We start from the raw sequence: 7,732 nt of genomic DNA on the forward strand, positions 1-7,732 counted from the left end.
TATGAATTTTTACTGAATTTCTACCTGTGGTGAGAAACTGTTAAGAAATGTAGACACAAGAAAAAATAAGCTCCAATGAGGCACATAAAGTAGTGATCCTTTTAAAATAAAATTCTTTTCTAATAATTTAGTTATATTTACTGGTTTTTAAATGCATTAAAATGCATCCTAAAGTATTTTACTGAAAGAAGTGACATTTTGCTTTTTTTAAATCTCTAGGAAGCCATAACAAGAGCTTGGAGTTTAAAGAAGGTTTTAGAGTCTTCAAATCTATAAGACATGTTTAGAATATAAATTGCCAGTTCTGTCAGCTACAAGTCAAGTATTTACTACTATTTATTTGTATGTGGATGAACTATTATCCAAATTGCATTCCCCAAACTCTTTTCTCTAAAGCACTGTTAAAAAAAAAATATAATCCGGGCCCGGCGGCGTGGCCTAGCGGCTAAAGTCCTCGCCTTGAACGCCCCGGGATCCCATATAGGCTCCGGTTCTAATCCCGGCAGCTCCACTTCCCATCCAGCTCCCTGCTTATGGCCTGGGAAAGCAGTCGAGGACGGCCCAAAGCTTTGGGACCCTTCACCTGCGTGGGAGACCCGGAAGAGGTTCCTGGTCCTGGCATCGGATCAGCGCGTACCGGCCCGTTGCGGCTCACTTGGGGAGTGAACCATCGGACGGAAGATCTTCCTCTCTGTCTCTCCTCCTCTCTGTATATCCGGCTTTCCAATAATAATAAAATCTTAAAAAAAAAATACAATCCAAACACTTGCCCTATTTTGTACTGATGGATTCAATATTGTTTTTACATTGTAATGAAGATAGAAGATAGGTGAAGATGAGTTCCTGGTAAGAATTAGTGTTTTCTACTCAATTCCTGACTTCTTTCCTTATTGTGTCATTACAATAGTGTGTAATTTCACAGTGTGAATATGTAGATGCATATCCTTTGTTGGACTGGAAATATCATTTCAAATATTTTTATAATTGTGAATTAAAGTATAAATAACAGAGCCAGAAAATGATTCAATTATTTTAAGGATAAGAATTGTACAGGTTTGAAATGTATTAATTTTCTTTTAAACTATGTTTAATTAAACTAAGTTTAATTTCCTTTAAACTATCATGGAAAGAAAAGCAACACTGAATTTTGATAAATGTTCTATGCACCAATAACAATGAACACTTTGAAATTTGCAAATAAGTAATAGAAGCATTGTAAAAAATAAATAATTGTTTCATATTTTAAAACATGTTTTCCAGTTATCTAACATTAATTTCCATTATGTAAAATAAATACATAGAAATAAAAATTGCACTTTATTGTCTAAGATATTCTGGCAATGTTATAGTTGTTTTGTGCTCTAATATCTTTAAAAATGAGATCTTTAAACATAGTTTAACAGTTATTTGGAATTTAAAAGCCTTTCCAAAAGGGAACTAAATACATTAATTTTCCAGTATTTTAAATATTTAACATTAAGTCACATACAATCATGAAAAGTGAGACCGACTATCATTGTCAGAATTAAACTTGCTTATATATTTTCCAGACTGTACACCCTGCTGAGTTTTCAGAAAAGCTGAATTTAATATTAGTATACATTGAAAATGAGAGCTTTCCATCATCCTTAATGATGAGTGGGATTACCTCAACTTAGCACTGCAAGGAAAAGTATTTATACCTATTTGGAAATCCGTGGCTCTTGGCTTTCTGTGTATTTGCAGTTTATAAATGTTAATCCCAGTGGATCCCAGGGACTGGTGGAGGCTCATAGACTAGGAACATGCATTGTATGAAGTGAAAACAGGAGATATTCCTGTTGCTGTAAACCAAGAATTAAAGAACTTTGAACTACAATCTGAAAATTCTGGCATAAGAACTCAAGGTTCTAGAAGGCAGATAATGTTAGAATGTTGAGGTTTTCACATATGCTTTGTCACATACACATACACATTTCCAGCTAATCTGTACTAATAATAGAAAACAAAAATAATATTGATGAAGAAATAACTCGAGGGGCTTAGCCTGAGGAACAATGATGAACGACTGTCTTGCAAGTAAGATTTGTCCAAAATTCTAAATTGAAGAATAGTCTTTGAAATGAGCCAATCTCTCAGCAAAAGAGCACAGAACATTTGTGTTCTATTTATCTATAAATAGATACGAAACATCTCTCTTTAAATACGTATATCTAAAGCATCATGTTAATATGCATTGTTCTAATGAAAATGTTATAGCTATCTTAATAAACTGAAACTGAAGTAATTTTTGAAATGATAATATTTAACAGGCTCTTCATCTGCAAAGAACAAAGGGTAACAAACCAGTGTTTTTATAACATCCTAACGTGTTCTACATAAATATTAATCCCAGCTTATAAAGCTAAAGCATTTATAAAGCGTAACGCTAAGAAAAGATTCTTAACCTGAGAGACACCTGGTAAAAAACAATGGCTTTGTTTTCCACATTTCTGCTTAAGGAACTTGTATTATACTAAGTAAAATTATCCAATGGCATGAAATACTGTTTTTATGCCTGTAAACACTGCACTAATAATGCTGTCTATTTTCAAAAAATGATATCAACTAGTCTTTGTGACTTTTTATTAGTCAAGAAAAATAGCTATTTCCTAAGAGATTGTAAAATTGTGTTACATTACAATGTACATTACAATGTTAATGTACATTGTGTTACATTAAGTTGTAAGAACTCGCAATTCCCATCTCGACTTTATCATCAAAAATTTTGGGACTGAGCCGGGCTCAGTAGCCTAATGGCTAAAGTCCTTGCCTTGCACAAGCCGGGATCCCATATGGGTGGGAATTTATATTCTGGCTGCTCCACTTCCCATCCAGCTCCCACTTCGTGGCATGGGAAAGCAGTAGGGGATGACCCAAAGTCTTGGGGCCCTGTCCTGCGCATAAGACCTGGAGGAAGCTCTTGGCTTTTGGCTTTGAACTAGCTCAGTTCCAACCACTGCAGCCACTTGAGGAGTGAATCAGCAGACAGAAGATCCTTCTCTGTCTCTCCATCTCTCTGTGATTCTAACTTTCTCCCCTTTTCTCTGTGAATCTAACTTTCCAGTAAAAATAAATACATCTTCAAAAAAAAATTTCCGGGACTTTAGTTAATGGACAAGGCCTACACGTACATATATGGTACATCATATACCAAATACACCCCAAACAATATGAAATTGTTCCCAATGGAGAAAATGATTTATGCTTAACTTCACTGTACTTTGTAATACACAAGTCAATTTTCAATCTTACAAATCATTCTAGGCCACACTGTTCTGACTTAAAATGAAGCCAAAGCTGAACCTGAGTCTTAGCTTTAGAAAATCACTTCTCTTCCTGAGAAACTTTGCCCCCCAACCCTTAACCTGTATGTCAAATAAGGAGAAATGGTGTCTTCCTTCTGTTATTCACCTTCTGGTTTGTGTCTTGATACTTGTCTGACTGGGGAAACACTAATTACAGCCTGTGTGTCTGCAAAGAAGCTCATTGCATCAACTAAGATCATACTTCCACAAGATTTTGGAAGTTTGTGTAAAGGATTCCCTGTGCACACTCTTTATTTCAGACAGCTGTGTAAATGTATTTTCCCCTCCCTCCCTCCCTCCCTTCCTTCCTTCCTTCCTTCCTTCATTTCTTTCTTCCTTCCTTCCTTTCTTTTCATTGAATTATTTTTTTGAATAAAGTTTTGGGAAAACACATTTTACAGACAGAAAGAAATACACAAAGATTCTATGCCCACTGGTTCACTTCCTAGGTGGCTACAACAGCAGGAGCCAATGAATTCAAAGCCAGGATCCAGGAGCATCCTCCAGCTCGTCTCATGTGAGTGCAGAGTCCCAAAGGCTTGGGAAATCCTCTACTGCTTTCCCAGGATACAGGCAGGGAGCTGGATGGGAAGTAGAACAGCTGGGACTTGAACCAGCACCCATATGGGATCCTGACGTGTGCAAAGTAACCATTTAGCCACTGAGCCATTGCACTGGTTCCAGGAGCTTTCTATAGCACACTTCTTGTACGTGATAATTAAGCCTGTGTTTCAACTCTTCCGATGAGGAAGTCATCTTCCGATGAGGGAATTCAAAGCATCAAAAAATGCTTCCATATGTTTGGTCAAAATGCACCATTTTCTAACTTTTATTTAGCCTTTTTGTTTTTCTCCTCCTCCTTTGAAGGAGCATAGCGTGTGCAGAATACATTAATCATATCTTTCTTTTAGTGCTGTGTCTAATACTTGCGTAGATACTGTGCGGTTTGTAAGTTCACTTGGGGCTGAATGCCTATGCCCTGTACCTACAGTATGGTTAGATCTGAAATCATCCATTGTACGTTGAAAGTACAGTTAAAGAAAAGCTGCATTTTGTGTTCTGACTAAACATTGTAGCTTTGCTACATGGTATACCGTTCACTGCCAGATCTTTGCCCTTGTGGCCATTGGGCTTGCTGGGAGCTGTTTACTGGTGCACAGCATCATCGGAAACCATCATCATATGGGATATTGACAAACCAGGGAAAGATTAGAATTCAAGGTTTGGCAGGCCCAGAGCGGTAACCTAGTGGATAAAGTCCTCAACTTGAACCAGGATCCCATATGGGAGCCAGTTCACATCCCAGCTGCTCCACTTCCCATCTCGCTCCCTGCTGTGGCCTGGAAAAAACAGTCAAGGACAGCCCAAAGCCTTGAGGCTCTGCACTCATGTGAGAGACCTGAAAGAAGCTCCTGGCTCAACTCTGGCTGTTGTGGTCACTTGGGGAATGAGCCAGCAGATGGAAGAACTTTCTGCTTCTCCTTCTCTCTGTAAATCTGCCTTTCCAATAAAAATAAAATAAATCTGAAAAAATTCAAATTATGGCATTCCCATTCAATTCATTTTGCTTTCACAACATCATGAAGTAATACTAGTAACAATAATAATAAGGCAAAGCATCATAAATTTATAACTCTATTTTGTAAGGTCTTCACCATCCTGACAGTTGTTAGGTGTGCTCAATGTCTCTTTTGAAGATTTATTTATTTGTTTATTTGAAAGTTACACTTACCGAAAGAAAGGGAGAGACAGAGAGAGAGAGGGAGTGATCTTCCATCTGCTGGTATACTCCCAAAAAGGGCCAAAATGGGCCAGCTAACAGGGTAAAGACCGGTACTTCACCCAGGTCTCCCATGTTGCAAACACTTCAGCTATCTTCCACTGCTTTCCCAAGGCCATTAACAGGTAGATGAATTGGAAACAACAGCCAGGACTTGAATCAGCATCCAGACAGGTTGCTGATGTTGCACATGGTGGCTTTACCTTCTGTGCTACAGTGCCCACTCTGCTCTCAATGCCTTTACATGGTTCTTCCAAGAAGGTAACTCACATATCACACAGCATGACCAAGTTGGTATGGGTGTAGAAGTAGACTGCTAGCACGAATAACGTGGAAACTATTCAATTGATGCATCCAAAACAAAGAAATAAACACAAACACAAACAATAACAAAAACTCACAGCGTTTTAAAGGAAAACTGGAGCCTCCTACTGAAATTGTAGTTCATTGACTAGTTACCTATTGCTGTGTAACAAATTAACCCAAAAGTTGGTAGCTGAATACAACAACATTCATTTGTTATCTCACACAGTTTATGTGGCTCAGGAATTTGGGATCAGCATAACTGACTCATTCTGGTTCAGTGTCTCATTTGAACTTGTGGTTAAATCTCAGCTAGGGTTACAGTCTTCCAAACACTTGTCTGTAGCTGAACGTTTTAACGTCTTCTCCTCCTCCTTCTCTTCTTCCTTCTCCTTCTTTTTCTTTTCCTTTTTTAAAGATCTACTTATGTTTGTTTGAAAGGAAAAATTTACAGAGAGAAGGAGAGACAGAAAGAGAGATCTTCCATCTGTTGGTTCACTCCCCAAAGGGCCACATGGCTAAAGCTCAGCTGATTCAAAGCCAGGAGCCAGGAGCTTCTCCTACATGGATTAAGGGCCCAAAGAAGTGAACCATCTTCCACTGCTTTCCCAGGTCATAAGCAGGGAGCTAGATGGGAAGTGAAATAACTGGGACATGAACTGGTGCCCATGTGAGATGCCAGCACTTACAGGTGGAGGATTAGCCTGTTGAGCGGCTACACCAAGCCCTGAAGTTCTGTTTCCAAGATGCTTTGCTTTCATGGCTGTTAAATTCTTCTACCAAGGGCTGGAATTGTATAGCTGCCAACTGCAGCGCTGGCACCCTGTATGGATGCGGTTTGGGTTCTGTATACCCCACTTCTGATCTAGCTCCCTATTAATGTGCCTGGGAAAGCACCAGAAAATGACTCACACTTGGGCCCTTGCACCCACTTAAGAGATTCAGAATAAGCTGTAGCTTCCTAGCTTTGCCCTGGCACATTTGCAGCCATTTAGGGAGTAAACCAACGGATGGAATATCTATTCTGTTGTCTCTTCTTTTTTATCTGTAACTCTGCCTTTCAAACAAATAAATCATTTTCTAAAAACTTTTCAAAAAATGCATTTTCTTACCTTGACTCCTTGCCACGTGGACTTCTCTATGGGACTGCTTGAATGTCCTCACGACAAAGTGTGACAACTGCATTCCTCCAGAGTGAGTGATACAAGAGACACCACGGTGCAAGCTACAATCTCTTGTACATGCTAGCTTTGGAAATCACTTATTATTCATTCTGTAGTACAGAGTGGGTGCATACATTACCAGTGTCCAGTGTGAGAGGCCACTGAATAGGGACAGGAATACCACGGAGCAGGGATTATGTGGACAACATCTAGGAGGCTAGCTCCTGAGTCCACACCACATTCTCCAGGGACTAATCTTCCTCCCATATGTGATGTAAACTCACATTTCCTCAAGGCTACCAGAAGTCTCACTCCATTATGCAACATCTCAACATCATGAATTGTGCTGTCTCAGTGAGGTCTGAATCAAAATGAGCCTTTTTGAGTGTGGTTCTTTCAGTACAGCTCTTTGAGTAAATTTCTTGATCTAAAGACCTATATATAAAAAGCATAAGGTATATGCCCAGCCCCCCTTCCCCTGCACATATCTAACCTACAATGGTGGGATGGAAATAAGGTAACAACCAAATACCTTCCTGTCCAAAGTGTAGAAAGTAAGAGACATATGGAAGTCCTTGGTCAATAGCTATCCTGAAATTCAGCTAAGCAAACATTCCAAGTTCTTCACTCACACTCCTTCTACTACACCCATGAATGGTTTTCTATGACTCTTGCCTCTGACCTTTGGGCTTTTGGCTGTGGTTTGGGTTGTAGATACCCCACTTCTGATCTGTGTATGTTTCTCAGTTTGGTTTCTGCTTTCAATAACTTGGAGATTCCATAGCTGCTTCTCTTTCTGTTCTACCTTTGTTCCTTTCAGTTCCACAGCTGATGTTTCTGGCAGTTAAATCCACTTTAAAACCTTGCGAGTATCCTGTGAACTCTATCATAGTGGACCCCAACATGCAGAAGCCATACCGCACATCTGTTGGAGCTAAGCCTTTCTGTATATGGTTTTCTGCTGAGGTCACTATGGGATGGTCCCCTTACAATTTCTAGAAGCTGTGATATCTGCCTTGCTGAGGACAGCCTTGGAGCTTTCCAAGGTCTTTGCAAAAGATCTTACAACTGTATAATCAGTTTCATATCCAAAGAACTTGATGGTTGGGCAGTCCTGGGTTTGGTTTTCTCTCAGAGCCAATTTTAGGTTTCAGCATTAT

The sequence above is a fragment of the Ochotona princeps genome, chromosome 7, assembly GCF_030435755.1.
Source record: "Ochotona princeps isolate mOchPri1 chromosome 7, mOchPri1.hap1, whole genome shotgun sequence".
NCBI lineage: Eukaryota > Metazoa > Chordata > Mammalia > Lagomorpha > Ochotonidae > Ochotona > Ochotona princeps.